Source organism: Mastacembelus armatus, chromosome 4, assembly GCF_900324485.2.
Source record: "Mastacembelus armatus chromosome 4, fMasArm1.2, whole genome shotgun sequence".
Lineage (NCBI taxonomy): Eukaryota > Metazoa > Chordata > Actinopteri > Synbranchiformes > Mastacembelidae > Mastacembelus > Mastacembelus armatus.
Window position 1 is genome coordinate 467859 of NC_046636.1, and position 20049 is coordinate 487907.

The window sequence follows — 20049 nt, forward strand, 5'->3', positions numbered from 1 at the left end:
TGTAGACATGTGTAGGAATGTCCCCACATCCATGGTATAAAACTTAAACTGGTCCTCAGGACCTTTCTGTGTGGAGTCTGCATGTTGTCCCTGTGTCTGTGTGGGTTTTCTCCTCCCACAGTCCAAACTCATGCAGGTCAGGATTAGGGTCTGAACCCAGGTGGACCCGGGGCCTTTCTGTGTGGAGTCTGCATGTTGTCCCTGTGTCTGTGTGGGTTTTCTCCTCCCACAGTCCAAACACAAGCAGGTTAGGTTGGTTGGTGCGAGTGTGAAGTACAGGTGATAAACCTGCACAAAGGTCAGAGCAGAGGCAGCAGGTGAGTTTTACAGCCTCATTAGCAGCAGCAGATCAAACAGCTCAGGCTGCTGTAAAACTGACAGTCTGGCTCTGTCCAGCTCAACAATCAGTGGATTCTTTTCTGTCCTGCAGGTAACAAAACACATCCTGAGGCCACAGTTTCCGCTGGACCTTTTCATTGCTATATCACATCAAGTCCTTGTCTTTCTTTACAGACCTGAGTGGCAGGTGTCTGTTAAAACTGTTCAGAAACTGTGACATCTCACCTTTTGTAAAATAATAAGAAATTTGACAAGAAGGAACAGACCCTAGTGCCCTCACATCTGCCTCATTCATCAGGACACCTACTTTTAGCAGGTCTCTTTGAACAGAGAGTATGGACAGAATTTGTCATTTGAATTGTAATAAAAGCGAAATATGTATATCATGTATATTAATGTTTGGGTTGAAGGCTGGACTCACCACAGGTGGAGGCTGGACTGGCTGCAGGTGGAGGTCAGACTGCAGAGACTGTCAGGATTGTTGTATTTGTTTCTCATGAAAACATCTGGATGCAGCCTCATGTCTACACATCTGTGCTGCTGCTATTTTCTCAGAGCTGTTTAGGGTGGAGGAGGGGTGGTGTCGATGCCTTGGGTCCTGTAACGGACAAAGCGAGCACAGCATGTCTTTCTGTTGGATGGTGATGTGTGTGATCTGACGTGAACCACCTGAGTCAGTCTCTCCAGACGGAGTAAACGTGGCTGTGGCTTCTCCTGCAACAAGAAGGAAAATGAGAATGTTCCACGTCTCGCTGCCCCTTCTGTCTCCTCCACCCTGATCCCACTTTTTCCCTCCACCTCGTCCTCTTGTTTTTCCACCCACAATAAGAGTGAAAGCGACACGTGCAGGATCCGTTTACAATGCTCTCTGTTCATTGTTATGAAGCTTTAGTTGAATGTTGGAGTAAATGATGTGTGATGTATAAAACATAGAAACAATAAGCTCCAGCCTGGACTCTTTTCTTAAAATGCTGTGTATTCATTTAACATAGTTCCTTATACGTATATATGTAGTCCACATGTCAGATGCAAAATTAACAGCAACGTGAACTTGCACTTATTTTTCATGAACAGACACAACCCACACTAGTCTCTAGCAGAAACATTAAAGAAATAGGCAAAGGGTTCAAATGAAACAGGGACAAATGCAAATAAAGTCTAAAATATTGCTGATCCCAGTCTGAGAGCCTGAGGCGGAAAGTGAGGCAGAGAACCCAGCGTCAGGGAACAGGGAGCTTTTTCTTCTGCAGCACAAGCTGCCTGAGCTATAAATATCTCCTCTGGTTATTTTTATCCCAGCTGGGGCTAAATCCACCAGGCGGGCGTCTCCCTCCCGCCCGTCCCGCCGCAGGGTAACCCCCGCCTCTCCGATCTGAGCGCCGGCACCAGAGAGACCACTGACTGTTTCACTCAGAAATGGGTCAAACCGAAGCAAAAAAGCTGCTTTTTTTTAAGAACCAGCTGAGCCATCACGACCTGCAGCAGAAATATAAAAGTTCAGTCTTCCTTTGCAGTCTAGCATGCTGCCCTTGGATTCAATGGCTTTGAGATCAGTTTCATAAACAGTTTTCAGTGCTCATCAGGAAAAAAATCAGACATGTCCAAAATCCTCAGAAGACGAATATTTTTACTTTATTTCAATTCAGAAAGTTTTATTCTTACAGGACAATAGGACACATTCACTCTGAATCTGAGAGAAAGTGTGAAATATAAAGCTGACAACTGGTCTTCATCAGACGTTCTGCTGTCTGCTGTGATTTCAAATACACGTCTGTGGGTCTGAATACAAACACCATGAATCAATAAGGAGTTCTTGAGGTTTGAAGAACAAAAGCAGCTGGTTTGACATTAAAATGAAAACCTTCTCTCTTCTTTCTCATCCGCTGCTTCATCTAAACACCAACACAGAACCTCCTTTCTCTGCATGCACGAGCCCACAATTACAGGCCGTGTGCTGAGGTAAACCCCCCACCCATCACCAAGCTAACCCCACCCACCCAAACCACACTTTGATCTCAAACCAAACGCCCCTCCTGCCCTCACTCCTGCTAGAACAGCCTGCAGACCACAAACCAGAGGCATGCTGGGGACTCCAGGCCTCTACTGACCACCTGAGGCACTGCAGGGCCTGGAACAAGGCCTGGAAAGATCTGGAGGAGAAGCAGGTTTCCAGGTCTTAAAGAAGTTTTTAGCGCAAATCTCTGAAGTCAGACTCCTTGCCACCAAGTAGATGTTGAACATATCTGCAGAAAATGTACAAGAGAATTACATGCCCTTTGTGTTGTGAGCTTTGAGCACCAAGCTGAGTTCTGCAGAGATGTCTGAAGAATGTCAGTACAGATATGAGATCTGCATACAGGCAGCTATTATAATAAATCCATTATATTTCTTTAGGTTTTAAATAAACAAAGGACCATGTACAGAACCCTGTGGTACTCCTTGTTTATTAAAGAGGTTGAATGAGTCTAATAATCCAGCACGTCTGTAGTTGTGAATTTTATGTTAGTTGAATAATTAATTAAAGAGCTAAATAGGGGGATTTCCCACAACCATATTAAAGGCTTACCACTGATCTATAAAGCAGTAATAAACTATTTGCTGTTAATTATGAAGATAAACCCTCTGCTTTTGTCACATTCACAGAATTGAATTCACACTTTATGGTTGACCCGAATACAGCATGAAAACAGACCTTTATCATCAGTCATCAGGTAACGCAGCTCTCCACTGGCGCCGTCATTTGCATATGATCTGCAGTCAGCAAACAGCTGCAGTGTTGACTTCAGGACTTGCAGATAGAGGGGGCGGAGCCATCCCTGCTGCATTCTAGGAAAAGCCCAGCAGGTGAGATTTGCATAATGAAAAAGGAAAGAAAAAGGAACTCTGAGTTTAACAACTAGATGATTACACAAACAGTAAACACAGCAAAGAACTGCGTCACAGTCCAGCAGTTTTTATTTAAACAAGATTAAATTAAAATGAATAATATGTTTTCACTGCACTTTCTTCGTTCTGCACCAGTTATGTTTCCAACTTGGCTAAAAATAAAACCTTTTTTGCATCATTAAAAAAATTCTGGTTCACACTGAAAATGTGGATGCAACTGCTGAAAGGAATCTTCATAGGTCAGAGGTCAGAGGTCATAGTGCTGGAGACAGATGATGATGGGGCCAATCAGCTGACTCAACAGCATGCTGTCATGTGTGTCACGTGCTGTCAGTGTGTGTGTTAAGGACTTTTCTGAGTTTCAGGACCAGAGATGTCTGCATGTGAACAAAGCTGGATCAAATGATTGTGTGTGTGTGTGTGTGTGTGACCATCTGATCATAATGACGCTGTTCTTTTCTATCAGAGAAACCACAGGGAGCCTAGTGCATCATGGGAGTTTGGGTGAGGAGCTGCAGTCACCTGAGGACTTCAAGACTCAGAGTACCTGCCTGACGATTGGTGCTCGCTTCATTTAGTTCTTACAGAGAAGAACAAAGTGTGTCTGTGTTTTGATTAATTACTAAATCTAGACTCTGGATTGATGCAGCACGACACAAACGTTTCAGCCATTTGTCAGTAACAAAGAGAACAAGGTGAGTGATAGTGATACTAATGCTAATGCTAATGCTAAAGCAGTGAGACTAAACAGATCCCCCCCCAGGCCCCAGGCCACAGCCTGTTTACAGAATCACACAGACGTGATCATGTTTTCATGGTGACACAGGAACATCAGCGTTTACAAAGGAAGGAAGAAGCAGGAACTGGAAAATGAACTAAATTTATCTACAATCACTGAGAATTAGAAAAAGACCCAAACAAAGAGCTGAGACACACCAGGAAACGCAGCAGACGCCCACATTTCTGACCAGGAGGTTCTCAGTTCAAAAATTATTAAACTCAAGCTTCAGAATTTGTCTTGTTTTTGTTGCTGGGAATTTTATGGGAGGCCCATCTTCTTCCAAAAACCAGCTCCAGAAGTTGCTGAGACCAGAGAGAAGTACATTCTGTATTTGACATTTATGCAGAAACGCCTTTGAAGAGTCTTCAGGTCTGAGGCAGGTAAAGGCTGCAGGTAAACAACCGGAGCGGGCTGCTAACACGCTGCGAGCACGCTAACACCTGAGTCATCAGGTAAACGGAGAGGACACGCACGCCCTGATATCCAAACACCAGCACGGTTTGCTGCTGACTTTCCGACTGCAGCAGAGCCACAGCTTCACACGATCACTGCTGTCACAGTCTTTCTCACATTCACGCTGCAGACCTGCACCAAACCCATGAGTGCAAGCAGAAGCAAAGTGCATGTATTGGTGCACGGTTCATGAGAAAGGTGTATAGCACAGGAGGAAGTTAGTTTTTCCCAGAAGCCATGAAATTTCTGAGCAGGTCAGTTACCTGTTAAAGTGTTGGACACTGTTTCTGCCTTCAGACTTGATTTATTTCACCTTTTTATGGCTTTTATGTGTTTGTGTTTCGTCACACTTTTATGTTTTTCTGTGGGCAGACTCCTTGTGTTGACATCAGTGACTGATAAAGAATTTTACAGGCTGTCAGATCATCAGTCCAACGTGCTTTAAAATGATGTTTTCTCCTGCTCCATCACCACCTCATCGCCTTTTGAGGTCATTTGTCGAGACACTTCACAACATGTGTGTTTGTTCACGGGAGGGTGTGGAGAGTTTAGAAGAATCAGTCAGTTGTGAGAAAAGTGAAGCCAGATGTAGAAATTATGACGTGTGTTTTCACTGCTTCCTTTTTCCCTGAAGAGTGTGTGTGTCTGCGTATGTGTGTGTGACAAGAGGTGGACACAATAATGGAAACAGCTTTATAACAGAGCACAAACAGAAGCCTCCAAACTGGACCAGGTGAATGAACAGTCACTGAACATTATCACCTTCATGAAGGTGGATTCACTAATCAGTCCGACACAGGGTCCCTAATAAACCGACCGGGTCCGTCACAGGGGTTCCTAATAAACCGACCAGGTCCGACAGGGGTTCCTAATGAACTGACTGGTACCTAGTTCCTAGCAGTATTCTGGTTTCAGAGTACTCCTGCTGGTTTGTGTATATGGAGCCGGGTCTTTATAGCAGCAGTTTGGTACAGACAAACCCGGCAACGTTTTCCAGTTCGTCCACTAAACCATCCCCGTTAAAACCAACCTGAAACCAGTGCACTCGTTTTCCTCACAGCCTTTTTGCTGATACAAAAGTACTTAAGTACAGAAAAGTCTAAATCTCGTTGGGTTGGCTCCTGCTGCTGCTTGTTTCTGGATCTCTGTGGTCACATTTCTCTGAGGTTCTGAGTGTATCAGCCTCTGGGTCTGAAACCTAGAGGGAGCCCAGGAGCACGTGGCAGGAATCACTTATTGTGGTTAACCACGCCACAATAAAAGCCCCTACCGGTCCCTGAACTCGGCAAAAGACTTTCATCACTTCACTCGTGCAGCTGAGTCGTCCTGTGATCGGCCGACTCCCCCGTCCTCTTGAGAGACGGGTAGTGAGTGACTCCCATCAGGCAGCTGCAGGGCGGGGGGGCTTGAAGGAAATGAGAGGTTAACGCGGCGAGAGGCTGATAAGGAAAAGGCTTCGGTTTCCTGTGATCTGGCTTTCTGTCTGGACTCACATCAGAGTCTGTGGTTTGGAAACAAGCGAGGCTGCGAGATGACGGCTGAGTGAAACAGCTCCTTTTATTTCAGGCCAAAGCCCCATCCTGAGGTGGTTCAGTTCCATCTCTACAGGGAGCCCTGGTTCAGCCAAATGTAACACAAATATCTGACCTGAAACTGAAGGATTCACTTCATTTATGTGCACGTCCAAGGTCAGCCCTCACGCACGCTGCAGTTTAGGAAATTATGTGGAAAGTGCAGAGACGTGAAACAAATTCCTGACCTTGACCATGAAGACTTTCGTTGTCTAAATGAGACCTTACCAATCTGCTGGAAATGAAAAGGTTTGTATCAGCTCTGATGTGTATGAAACACAGTTTGCAGCGTGACTCATGTAGGTGTGGGACATCAGTGAACAGCTAATATCACTTTCTCGCTCTGACGATGACTCAGTTGGAGATTTGGCCTGCGATTCAGTCGAAACAGCGTCCTGGGATCATCCTGTCGCTGCTCTGATCCAAAGCCTCCGTGGGATTTTAGTCATTTCTGTGGTAAAACGCTGCGAGAGTCGTCACAAACGGCTTTGTGCTATTATCCCCAGCTTATTTAAAGTCTAATGTCAGTGAACTTGGCTGAGGAAGAGAGGAGTTATTAACCCAGACGACACATGTGCTCAGTTAGTCAGAGCAAAACAGGTTCAGCACTACAGATGTTCCCCTGATAAACTCATAGCTGCTGCTGGTCAGAGCTTGTTTTACAGCTGATGGAAGTGTAGTCACCTCTGCTGCATCTGGCCAGGTGTTTGCAGCAGAGGTGACTACACAGCAGCCTGACGAGTCCCTGAGCCAACAGCTGGGAGGAGACCTGAGCAGAATATTTGTAAAACTGCTGAGAGTCATGCAGCAGAGCTGGAGCTGTTACGTAACAGCGTCTGCTGGCTCTGTCCAGATGCTACCAAACCGTCGTCTATCTGGACGGAGGAGTGTCTTTGCCCTGGTGTTCAGACACTGACAGAAGATGCCAGAAGTTCCTGTCTGGGTCTCTGTTGTGTCTGTGGGTTTTCCCCCTGACTCACTGTCCCCCTTCAGTGTCTCTAATGTTCCTAAAATCAGCTCAGGATCTCCGTAACAGAAACCTGAGTCATCAAAATGTCTCGAAGTGAATGCGACTCTTGTTTTTAGAGGTTTTGGGACTCTCGGTTTCTCAGGAAACAGCAGCATTTCATGGCCGCACAGAGATGAAACTTTTCAGAAACCCGCTAAAAACATCCAGCAGTTGAAATGTGCTCACAGAGCAACAGCAGCAGAAGCTCATGGGTATTGTAGTATTGACCAAAGGGATTAAATTTATAAACCACCTCAACCTTCTGCCTCCCTCACAGGCTGCGTTGATGTGTCAGTGTGTTAGTGCTGATGATTTGAATGTGTGTGTGTGACTCACTGGCTTCTCCAGTTAGATCTAAGAGTCTTTCATCAGTTTCATCAGGGTGGAGACACTGAACACAGAGAAGAAGACTCATGCAAATGAGATGCAAATAACATGCAAATGAGCAGATCAATGATGGGCTGTTGCTGGGTAGGACAGAGTCGCAGCAGGATTTTCAACACCCACATGATCCAGGTGAAAGGTTGTTGAGAAGCAGACACGAGCTGAACTTCAGGATTGTCCTCATGCAGACTTGACACATCTGCTGCAGCACATAAGTGCAGCCCAGTCACGTTTTAAGAACAGGACTTCCTCCCTAATCCTCTACCAGCGTGTCTCTTTTCTTTGCAGCCACCAGGGTTAAAGCTGCAGAGAACAGTGAACGCCACAAACATTCAGAATCTGCGACAGCAAAAACACAAAGACCGACTATAATGACCATCTGTGCAGAACCGACACTGTCAGAAGATTCATTCGTATTTATGTTTCCTAAAGGTCAATGCAGAGTAGTTCCTGCTAACAGTTTCAACTTGATTTTACTTATTGCTTAAACGTCCTGACGTGCAGTGTAGTCTGCAGCGCTGAGCGAGACCCCCAGGCCACAGGGCCGTGAGTGTCCCTGTGAACAAAAGAAAACAGTTTCATTAAAACCTATCAGGCCGAGCTGTGCTTGTTTGTTCCACCTCAGCTCCACGCCGACTCCACCCGTCTCCAGCTCCAGACATGTGGTAAACCCAAAGTGCAGACTCTAATCCGTCTCTGCAGAAACCAGAGGGGGACCACACAGAGTCTGCAGACTGGATTCATACAGTCTGACTCCTACACAACATTTACAGACAGTGATTCAGGCGTCTGAGAGGTGTTTCCACCACCAGGGTCCAGTCAGAAATCACTCGCTTTTACAGTCATTTTCAGCCTCTGCAGTTTTCCCTCCGTCTGCACAGACCCAGAGTCAGTTTGCTGTCTCCAGGCTTCATTAACCATCAGACCCATTCCATACATGGATTTAGTTTTCCTGGTTGGCGCTGGCCCTGCAGAGCTGCTGCTGCAGCTGGTTTTCTGGGTGTTACCGCTGCACTGCATTCCTGCGTCCTGAGCAGCACGACGGGAATGTGAGGAATGTTGCAGGCATGTGGCAGCAGACTGGAGCTTCAGGAACGCCTGAGTTCACACAGACACAACAATCCTACCCACAGCACGCTCCGACTCCTCTGCCTGAGTCAACCTGTGGCTCAGGGCCCGCTGAGGGGTCATCAGGCCATGAACAGGTCACAGCTGGGCTCTAACACGGCCCCGGTAAGAGAAAGTACTGTACTCTCTCTGCGGTTTTAACTCAGCAATGCATGCTGGGAACTAGTTTCTTTCTTTAAACACTGTAAATGACATGAGTCACTTCAACTGTTCATTCTTTCAATGTGTAAACTCAAATCCAAAGAGCCTCCAGGCAGAGGAACTCACATCATGACATCAGACATAAAATAAAAACCTGACAGTTGAAGTTGAATTCAAACATGTTTATCAGATGTTCACAGTAAAATCATCAGTGTGTCATGTGCAGATAATGCAAAGAAAAAACTGAGCAGATGCTGATGGAGCAGAGAGACCAGACCCAGACAGCAGCACAGGACAGACTGTGGTCCTGTGGGCCGGTGGAGCAGCAGGGTGGGAACTTGCTGACGGAACCAGAGCAGCTTTTCTATATTTGTTGCTGTTTGTGCAACAGGCTGCAGTGATTGTGTTTGCTCTCCTGTCCACACAGCTGACCGAGACGCAGACTGTCTGACAGTCCAGTCCTGAAGGCTGTGCTCTGACACGTCGAAGTGTTCGCTGCGTCCCGAGCTTTGAATGTTTCCAGCTGACCTGTTGACCCCTCTGACCCCATCAGCAGGGTCATGAGCTGGGGGCAAATTCACACCTTCAGTCCTCCACAGAGCTCGAGAAGCTCCAAACACAGAGGCGTCGACTCTGAAGCCTCACCCTGAATGTTTCTGGGCCTCAGCGCAAACCAAGATGTGAGCTGAGTCTCTGTCCTGAGCCGCTTCTGAAAATGATAATTGATTATCTGATCAACAGGAAATTAATTTTAAAACATTTTAGCTGTAGCCATGACAAACAGCTCAGATGTCTATTTCTGTTAGAGATAAAACAATAAAGAATCAGTCTGACCTGGGGCCCAACCCTGAAACTGCTGACTGACATCAGCCTGAACACACACTGGTTCCCAGCATGCCCTGCCGGTGTGTTAAACAGCAACAGGTGAGCGGGGTCTGCTCAGCATGCTGGGAGCTGCGGGGGTCGTGACCTCTGACCTGCCTGTTTCACACCTCCTCAGGTACACAGGCTCAGGTGTGCTGAGCACCGATAAACCAGTTTCTAATCTTCAGAACTCTGAAGTTTGTTGACAGTACTTTAACATAAGTGTTAATGCAGTACTGCAGTGTGTTATTACTGCTTTGACCAAAAATGTACACGAGTTAAGTACAAGTACAAGAGTTCAATACAACGAGCTCAAAGAAAGTTTGTGTTGTGTTTTTATTGAAATGTTAAATCATGAACCACATCAACTGGATGTCAGGCAGCACGTGTCCAGAACAACAACGGAGGTCCCCAGGACTGAGCTGATCCCTTGTCCAGAGCAAGATTCCGGCCCACATTGAGAGTCAAACCGGCAGCTGAAGCTCAGAGTCGGCTGTCGCTGGGGTTTGCTGGCAGCCGTGGAGGGCGTGCCTGTGTGGGGAACAAACCTCTGACTCAGCACCAACCTCCAGCCAGGATTTACCACTTTTGTTGAGGCAGCTTTACCTGCAGCTCAGGTGAACTCAGCTCCTCCTGTGCTCCCTGACGTGACTGTGACATACAGACACTGTCAGTACAAAGGTCTAACTTAAATAGCAGGAATCAGCCTGCAGGACTGTGACGCAGCTCACACACCTGCAGGCTGATGCTTCATTAAGCAGCAGCAGGTTAAAGTCACTGAGGTAACCTGCCTTCACTGCTGTGTATTAAAGCAAAGAGAGACAACAACACAGGACTGAGCTTCCACATCTGGACCCTGACACAGCTGGAATGTCACCAGGTTCTGTTTATATCAAGGAAAGCTGTGAATGACGTGTCCTCTAGTCGCCCAGTGTTCACTTAGATGGACGATAAGTGATAAACATAATATCTGACTGTGGCGTTTGAAGGTAATTACAGTTTGTACAGTTCACTGTCAAAGCAGCAGGACTTCAGCTTCTCAGAGGAAACATTATTTCTGTTAACTGAACGCTCCACGTTCTGTTAGCAAACACAGGGTGTAGGTCAGAGGTCAGAGGTCAGGCTGGACGGTTGAACTTCGACAGCTGAGAGAGGAGTTCACGTCCTGAGCCCACCTGTTGTTTCCTTTAAAGGCTTTGGTTAGAGTTAGGAAACATGTTGGTTTTGGTTCAGCAGCAGCTGAGTCCATCCTTGGAGCGAAATGAAACATGTCATCAGGCCCAGATTTTTCATGGTGGATTTAAAAAGCAGCACAGTTTCTTAATGTCTCAGTGGTTTGTGCTGCATGTCTCCCATTAACCTGCGAGCAGGGTGAAGAAGGTGTACCTAATAAACTGGGTTCTTTTGTGAAAAGGAGAGAGAATGGAGAAGTCTGGTCTGCATGATTCCTGATGCTGGACTGGCTGCAGGCGTAGAGACGCAACATCCTCCGCTCTGTGTTGGTTTCTCTGACGGAGTCTCTGCCCTGCGCCTGGCGTCAGAACGGTCTGGCATTTGGACTCAGGCTATTTAAAGTGGGCTGAAGCGGGCCGGCTCAGGTCTGACTCAGGGCTCAGAGACGCAGAGTGTCGTCTGTCGGCTGCAGGGTGAAACCTGAAGTGAGCTGTGGGAGTTTTCTGACTTTCCTCCAGCGTTTGTTCGCTGTGCTGACTGATCAAACAGCGTGACTCACACTGAGGCAGAGTGTGTGTGTGTGTGTGTGTGTGTGTGTGTGTGTGTGTGTGAGAGAGAGGTCAGGTCTGGCCAGAAGAAGAAGAAGAAGAAGCAGCTCTGCATAAACAAATGTTTAGCTGTAATGTTGGAGGCTAACTCAGAGACACAGTTACAGGTTTTCTGTGTCCTCTGGTGTTATTGTCCAATATACGCTGATGATGCAGTCATCTATGTGCAGCCATCACATGCAACACATTTGAACTGGTAAAATAATTTTTGTTCACAACTTCAAACTGCATGATTTTTAAAACAAGGTCAGATTTGCCTGGAGGTTGTTATCCGGGGACAAAAATTCCAGGTAGTACAATAAAATCAATGGATTTGCTTCTTTCTTCCACAAAACAATAAATAGTGTTTTCTCTCTGGGCTTGTATTTTCGGGGAAGGGGTCTACTGTGATGTGCTGTGGTTGGAGCCCCTCCCTCTAATATGGGAGCGGTATGCAGGGAGGGGTCTGTGCTGGTTTGAAGGGGGCTGATGGAGCTGCTGCTGTGTGTTTGGATGGGCTAGTGCTGGTTTGGGGGGGTCTACTTTAGCCTATTTTTAGAGCAGAAGGGAGGAGCTGTGCGGCGAGGAGCAGGGTGGATTGTGGTTTGGCAGATGCCGGGATGTTCAGGAGTTACTTTCCTTCAGTGTGTCCCCTCTGTGGACCTTCAGCGTATTTCCAGGACTGGGTGTTAAAGACACACTGGAAATGAAACATTACACATTTGTCAAAAACATGAAGCTACTCACGACATCAAACTGTAAACTGCCGTACAGAGATGTGAGCGTCAGTCACATAGTCCAGGAACGTGGTTCTGCTTCTTACTGTTTCAGCTCAACACACAAGCCACACACCATAAACACAAAACAAAGGAAACACCCCCTCAGCCAAAAGGCCCAATGAACCGGACAACAGCCTTAAATACGGCCTGGTGGAACCAGTTAGTAAATCCCGAGGGAGAAATCAGAGCCAGTTAAAGATCATTAAACGTCTCCATCAAGGCTTCGACATGTACAATAACTCCACAGCATCTTATTCCAACAGGAGCTGATTTCACAACAAAACACAAAAAATAACAAGAAAACCCACTGCCCCCCCCCCCTCAGTGCCCCATATGGTACAGGCCAAACTACCTCCACCTGGCACGGGGCGTTCATGTGCATGCGTTTATGAGAGTGCCATCGTCAGCCAGGAGCCATAAAATGAACAATGATTAGACATCAGAAGAAGAACACAAGGCTCAGACGGACTGAGGGTCTGGGGACCTGCGCACATAAAACAAACATGTAGTTCAGAATGAAATAACCTGCAGACAAAGTGTTTCAGTATTACAGGTATAATGCAAACCAGCACAAAGCAGGTAGGATTAGTGAAAACACCTGTGAGGGCGGGGCTTGGAAGTTCCAGGGCTTTTAAAGCGATGAAGCAGACAATGGGCTGTGAAGGCTCCCCAGGGCCTTTGGCTGTTTGAACTGTTGGGTTCAGGTGGATCGTTCAGCGCGTCAGGGAGTAAACAGACCAGAGTTGAAATCTCCCGGTTTTCTTGACTCAGCTGTGGATTAAGTTTCCATCAGCCCTGTGTCCACGTTCACGGTCCACAAACTGCCGGTTCAGTTCTGTCCCGTGAGTCTGTTTTTCTGCAGACGTCTTGTTGTGAGGCCGAGCGGGGCGGGACTGAAACCTGACCTCACCTGCCCGGCTGGCTGGTGAATGAAGCTGCACACCACAGAAGAAGAAGCAGCTGTGGTTCCAGCTGAAGAGGACGGGCAGTCGGACCATACCTGTCATTATTCTGCTGGTTGTTCCTGCACCTGGAACAAAGAGTGGCGGCTCTTCTGATTGGCTGCCACTCGCTGACACTGCTGCTATGTCATTAAGTGGGCGGGACCAGGTGGCCTACCTGATCTGTGGTTAAACTGTCACCCAGAGCTGTCGTCAGGGGCAATATGTTGTTTGGGCATGTAACCCTAGAGCATCTTTGGACCCGAGAACTGACAGGACTGATGCCCAGGGCAGGAAGTAGCTGATATTAGCAGATGCAAAAAGACCATGAAGAGACGTCAAACAGCCACAGACAAAATGAAACGTGCTGGAGAGAGTGGGGGCCTTTTCCACGGGTACAGTTACTGCAGGTACTGGGCTTAGTTATGAAGAAGCTCAGTCAGACTTCTGAGGGCAGGGTCAGTGCTGCTGATTGTTTCCATGAAACCCTGTCCAGCTTCCAGCTGAGGCTCCCAGTCTGCCACCTTTGCCTGCGGCCGTCTGTCGGTCGGTGGACCATGTGACAGTTTAACATCCAGCTGCTGCCAGCTGTTTCAGCTTCGGTCAGCTCGGTCACAGCTTTGCTAAAGTTACTGCTGCTCTTCGATCGGCACAGACGTCACTATGTTACCGGCCTGGTGGCCTCACTGTGCCGTGTCTGATCCCCCTCCCTGTTCACATCCAGGCACACGTTTAATCCAGCAAACAGCTCCTCTGTTTATGTGGCTCCATGTTCAGTCACGCTCAGTTTATTGACCCTTCAAAACAAACAGCCTCAAAAGTCAACTGCTTTTGGATGATTCCCATTGATTTTTAGAGGTTTAGAGAGTTATAAAATGTTTTGGTCCTCTTTATTTGTTTCACCTTGTTTGTTTTGAAGGTTGTGAATATTTTAGGGTAATTTGTAATAAGGTAATTTGTGTTAAGGGCGTTCAGTGAAAGTTGCAGGGCTGCTCAGGTGTTTTTAGTGTATTCAGATTTAGTTTAGTGGATGACTGGTTGTTTTTACTGACAGAAACACTGTGAGTCACTGAACATGCAGGATGCTGAGTTCTGGGTACATTTACTGTAAATATACACAGAGGAGCAAACAGTGAGTAAAAGCAAATTATATCTGCAGGCTGCACACACACACACACACACACACACACACACACACACACACACACACACACACACACACACACAGAGTCTGATTAAAATGCTATCAGTGAAACAGGAAGACAGTGCAGAGGGCTGGTTCTCTTCCCCACCGCCGAAGCCCCCACACACACAGACACACACACACACACACACACACACACACACACACACACAGACACACGCACACACATAAGGGCAAGGGGCATGAGGCCTGGTCTCCCTGACTGAGAACAGCATGTGTGAAGGTCAAAGGTCAGGAGGAGACTCTCACACCTGAGCTCTGTGAGTTTGAGACCCACCCGCTGCCACGATCAGAGTCACGATCACCAAAGAGGAAGTCGTTTTCTGTGTCAGTGTGACAGAAGCGTTCAGCGTAATGGCGAGCAGGCTGCAGAGTTTAGAGCAAACAACACGCTGAGCTTCACATGCCGACACCTTGTTTAATCATGTCAGTGCTGTCTGTGGCTTCAGAGAGGAGCTAAGAGCTATTATTGTGCAAACAGCACAAGGAAGTGTGCAGGCCACACACACACACACACACACACAGACACACACACACACACACACACACACACACACACACGCCTGTTTACTAATACACTCCCATCATTAGCATGTTAGCCTAGCCACTAGCCCAGCAGGCTGACAGCTGATGAATTGGAAATACTGACGTAAATTTCCAGGTGATCACAGAACAGACGTCTGTTTCTATTTTTAACTTTGCCTCCACGTCAGCACATGCACAGTGTCAGTGCTGCAGCTGCACACATGCTTTCATGGTTTCAGTCTTGTTCAGTGACATACTGAGCTCATTCTTGTGCTGACTCAGCAACATTTAAAGGAAGACTTCAACATTTTGAGAAATTCTCTTATTTTGTTTGATTTTTTAGTTTTTGTACTTAAATAAAATGACACATAAATGCAGATTCACATTTCATCTCTGGGTAATTAACAGCTAATTAACAGGGTGTTTGACGTGTTAATTAGGGCTGGAGGAGCAGCACCCACTCAGACACCATGAGCTTCATCAATAAACAACTCACACTTCCTGGTGTGTGGTGCACATGTTGCTCTGCACTTCTGGCTTTGATGCTGCAACACGTCCCCACCTTTTTTACAAAGTCACCAAATGTAGTGCCATCAGTTCTCTCTGTTAGGGCACAGAACACCCAGGATGCATTGCCTGTAGTAGCTGAGTGCAGAACTTCTGCAGAGACCAGACCACCCACGGACAAAAAGCCACAGCGGCGATGTCTCTGAGCATGCAGCGTTTAATTACAGGACTAACACAACAAGACCTGGGGGAGACTGCTAATGCACCGTTCCTAAACTAATAATAGAGAACCTAGAGAACCTTCCCTGACGTTTGAGGAACATGGGCTCACTGTGCATGATATGCAGGTACACACTTTCAAGTGTTGATACTTCTCTACAAATGAGCCTTGTTAGATGATTTTAAGTCAGGTGCTAAATGATCATGTCTTCAAACATGTTTTTATAATGTTTCGTTAACATTTCTCGTTTTCTGTTCTTTGATGCTCCTCCCCCCTGAACGTCCATCTATCAGCTCCTGCTCTGCCACTGCTGTCGAGATAAAAGAGGCTCCCAAAGCTCAACAAAGGCCTGTCAAGGGGTCACCTGCCACCTGTTTGCATGTAAACACTCCCACAGGTATGATGTCATCAGCAGGTATGTCAGCTGTAAGTGAGTGACAGCAGGTAATGGTGTTAGACTCACTCCAGTGTGAAACAAACTTTCCTGCTCAAGTGCCTGTTTAACTTTTCTGCATCAGACCAAAAGAGAAAAGAGACAATGTGACCTCCAGTGACCCGCAGCACTTTGTGTCTTTTAACAGGGGACAGTCTGAACCCAGTCGACTGTAAGCAAACTCACTCTGTCTCTGATCCAGGTCCAGAATCTGGAGGACCGTCACATGCCAGAGCGCCTCATTTCCCAGAAGACTCCAGATCTGAGAGGCTGCAGAGGGAACAGACTGTCCGGAGGATTCTCACAGCGACAGGGAACCTGAATCAGCGCAGCCCTACATGGTCAGAGTTTGTGTGTCTGTGTGCAGGATTTTAAATATGCAAGAAACTCTGAGCACTGAAAACTAGGAAACTGGTCTGGATCCTGCACAGTTTTTCAGTGTAAAGTCCATTCAGAACAAACAACACCCTGAAGATTTATCTGTCATGCTCCAAGTGGAGGGCAACCTGCTGATCGATCGCCTGCTCAACATTTGCTCATCAATAGCAAAGGAAATATTGTCATGGTATACAAATTTATCCATGGTATAGAGAAGTTTCACACTTGCTGCATTAAATGCACTTTTCAAACTGAAGGTCTCTGCTCCTCCCGTGGGGACAGGACCAGGGCATTTAATGAAACCTGACCATTAGATATTTATATCACTTGTGTGTACAAGTGTAAATCAGACCCCTGAGCTCAGCTAAACTACTGGACTTTCTGCAGAACAAAGTCTCTATAAACTGAAAAGCAAAGAGACAGTCTGGTTGACTGCAGGGGATTTTTTATACCTGTACCAGAAGACAAAGATGATGTTTTCTGCTGATAAGGCAGGTTTTCCTGTGAGATCAGTGATGTAAAATAAACGAGTGTTTCAGAGAATAAGAAGGAAACAGTGATGTGAGTGTTAGTGCAGATGCCAGCCAGCATCTATTCATTCCTCCTGATAATATGAAAAGTGATCCAGTAATGGCACATTTCATGCTGCAGCTCATTGTCAGCGTGCAGACGTTTGACTTTTGTCCCAGTTTATCAGCAGGTCGTTTGTGCTTCAGCGTCTGGACGATAAGGACATGGAGGAGGAGAGGAAGTGTCCACTGTTTGCAGGACAAAAGACTATTGTGTCCTCAGAGTCGACCTGAGAGAGTCTGCGTTCACATCAGGACAACAATGCAGCGCCTCAACACAGAGTCAAGGCTGCTGCACGCTCATGTCTCACCAGGACAAAGACAGGAAGACGCTTGGACTGCAGACAGAGCTGGGAGAGCTGGTAGAGTTTGGACTCTCACCAGTGTCCTGACACACCTGCACAGTCATTACAAGCCCCAGGTTGTCCTCAAATCACAGTGGGACTCACCAAGGCGAGTGTCTTTGTGATTCAGTCACATGATGTTCCTGCACAGACCTGAAGGGAAAAGTCAGAAAGTAAAAACAATGAAAGGCAACATCTATCTGTGTTTGTGGGTGTGTGTGTGTGTGTGTGTGTGTGTGTGTGTGTGTCTGTGTGCGTGTGTGTGTCTGTGTGCGTGTGTGAGCGTGTGTGTGTGTGTGTGTGTGTGTGTGTGTGTGTGTGTGTGTGTGTGTGTGTGTGTGTGTGTGTGTGTGTGTGTGTGTGTGTGTGAGTGTGTGAGGGTGTGTGTGAGCGTGTGTGTGAGTGTGTGTGTGAGTGTGTGTGTGTGAGCGTGTGAGTGAGTGTGTGTGTGTGTGTGTGTCTGAGTGTGTTTTTGTGTGTGTGTGTGTGTGTGTGTGTGTGTGTGTGTGTGTGTGAGAGGGTGTGTGTGTGTGTGTGTGTTTTTGTGAGTGTGTGTTTGTGTGTGTGTGTGCGTGTGTGAGTGTGTTTGTATCATATTTTACTGTGTGTGTGTGTCATGGTGTCCTTACCGTAATGAACAACATTAATGTGAAATCAGTGACCAGTTTGTGCTGGTCCCTGATGTGTCTTCAGCAGGACACGTCCATCGTAGGTTTGGGTCTGTGTGTCAGATGTCTGAGTTCTCCTGTGTCGTCTCATCAGCTACTGTCTATCCAGAGAGCAGGAAGCTGCCAGCCGCCAAAACATCGACCTCTGGATGTCACGACGTCTCAGGGAGGAGGAGGAGGCCCAGGAGACCCCGAAGTGACTGGTAATCAGGAGGATGAACCATCATGAGACAAAGCAGGAGAGAGACCTGACCTCAAACCTCGTTATCTGCCTCAATCTGAATCTGGCTGAACAAACTGCTAATGTCTGAAGAAAAAAGATGAAAACATTAAATACACCAAACTCACACGGAGTCATTGTTATTTTGAATGTAGTTTAAATCGACTATAAAATATTATATATCTGTATAAAACATTCAGACTCGTTTATAAGAATAAAGCTGTAATTTCAAAACAACAGGACCATAAACAGAGTCATCTGACGGGATGTGACCATGTGCAGCTCTGCAATCTGTCCTGCTTAACTCGAAGCAGATGATTGGCTGCTAACTGAGCGTCGTCACTGTCGAACCCTCCCCCCAGTCGCGTCAGAGTCTGCTGGGCCTCGTGGGACCAGCTGCCGCCTGCCTGAGGCTCTGCAGCCTGAACACATGGAACATGAGCAGCAGCGAGTTTCCCTGGAGAACAACTGTGATTAATGTGTATTATCAGCCTCAGTGCAGCATTTAATGCAGAACAAAGTCACAGCCACGTTCCAGGTCAGCGCCTCTGTAACAGACTTAGCGACCCCCTTTCCATAAACCGGGTTTGGTCGCTTGGTGACAGTGTGGACATCATAGTAAAGTATCTGGATAACTGGAGGGTTATGATTCATTTACACGTTTTAAATTGACATGAGTGAAGTGTGTTAGTTTATTAGTGAGATACAGTGATCCCCAGTTAGCCGCACAAGCTAATTCAGCAGCTGGTTAGCTAATGGTTCAGTACTCTAATTAATATCTTTGACTTTGCAGTTTCATCATCACCTCTGACTCTAAAGGCCTTTGCATTCCCGTTTTCACCATCCATGCATCCTGATTATCTCGTGCCATGTCATCAGGTTTTTGGAGATGTTCCCTGCAGGAACAGTATGACCCCTCTGCAGGATCCTGATGTGATTATTGATGTGCTTTTGTTTAGCTGCACCTCAGGGAGTGTTTACCTGCCCAGAACAGTGAGTGCCTTCACTGATACACATGACGTGCCAGGACATGTGCGGCGTCATCATAATTAAATATCAAACTGTTCTCTGGGAGAAATATGTAAGCCATTAGACAAAAATGGAGACAGACTGGACAGGAATGTAAGAACTTGAGTTTAACTCTTTGCCTGGATATTTTTCACTGTGGAACTGGGACAGGTTAGTATTGACCCAATGGGTCTAATAAGACCCTGTTGTTTTCCTGCAGATCTGTTACTGCAGAACAGGAAGTTTTACTCGTGATACTTTAAGTGTATTTTTAAGGTAATAAATAAACAAAGTGTTTTTACACTGCTGTGCTGGTACTTTCTTGAGTATGTGAGTTCTAACTATGAAAAAAGGAGGAAGTGGTGCACAGCTCAGAAGCTGCGTTGGTTCTGTCTCTCTGTGTTCCGATGTCAGCAGAACCATTTATGGACTCGTGGGCAAAGACATCAAGTTGTGTGTGAACGTCTTTTTAAACCGTGTGAAGCAGCTAAAACCTTCCAGATCACTTTCAGGTGACTAGACACAAACACAGCAGCTGTGATTTCAATCTGCTGTAATTCAGTTTTAAGTTCAGTCAGCAGAAGATTAACAACAAGTTTGTGTTGCACACAACTTTATGTCCTTTACATTTCCCTTCTCAGCAGGTTCCTCTCAGTCTGACTGCAGAAATCACTCACCTGCAGTTCAGATGTTACCAAGCCTGTTTTGACAACTGAACAACGGACCTCTGCATGTACAGGCTGCTCAGCCCGGGGCCTAACTCTGTGCAACATGTCCTCATATGTTTCCAACCATTTCTAGACTGTTGTGTGTCAGATTTGAGCCTGTTGTCATATCCATACTTAGGAAGTACCTTTGGTGCCGGTTTAAGACAAGGCGTCAGTATTGGACGTCCAGAGAGGAATGTGCCGCATATTTGTGTTGCAGTAAACGGTTG

General features: G+C 46.6%; 1 long non-coding RNA gene across 1 annotated transcript; it reads right to left on the bottom strand.

Annotated features, from left to right (window-relative positions):
- Nucleotides 1-2359: 2359 nt before the first annotated feature.
- Nucleotides 2360-16667, bottom strand: LOC113139967 (uncharacterized). The gene is made up of 3 exons (XR_003296606.2): nt 16112-16667; nt 3032-3165; nt 2360-2582 (listed from the first exon to the last, which is right to left on the bottom strand). It is a non-coding gene; the product is annotated as an uncharacterized LOC113139967 (long non-coding RNA).
- Between the last annotated feature and the right edge of the window lie 3382 nt (nt 16668-20049).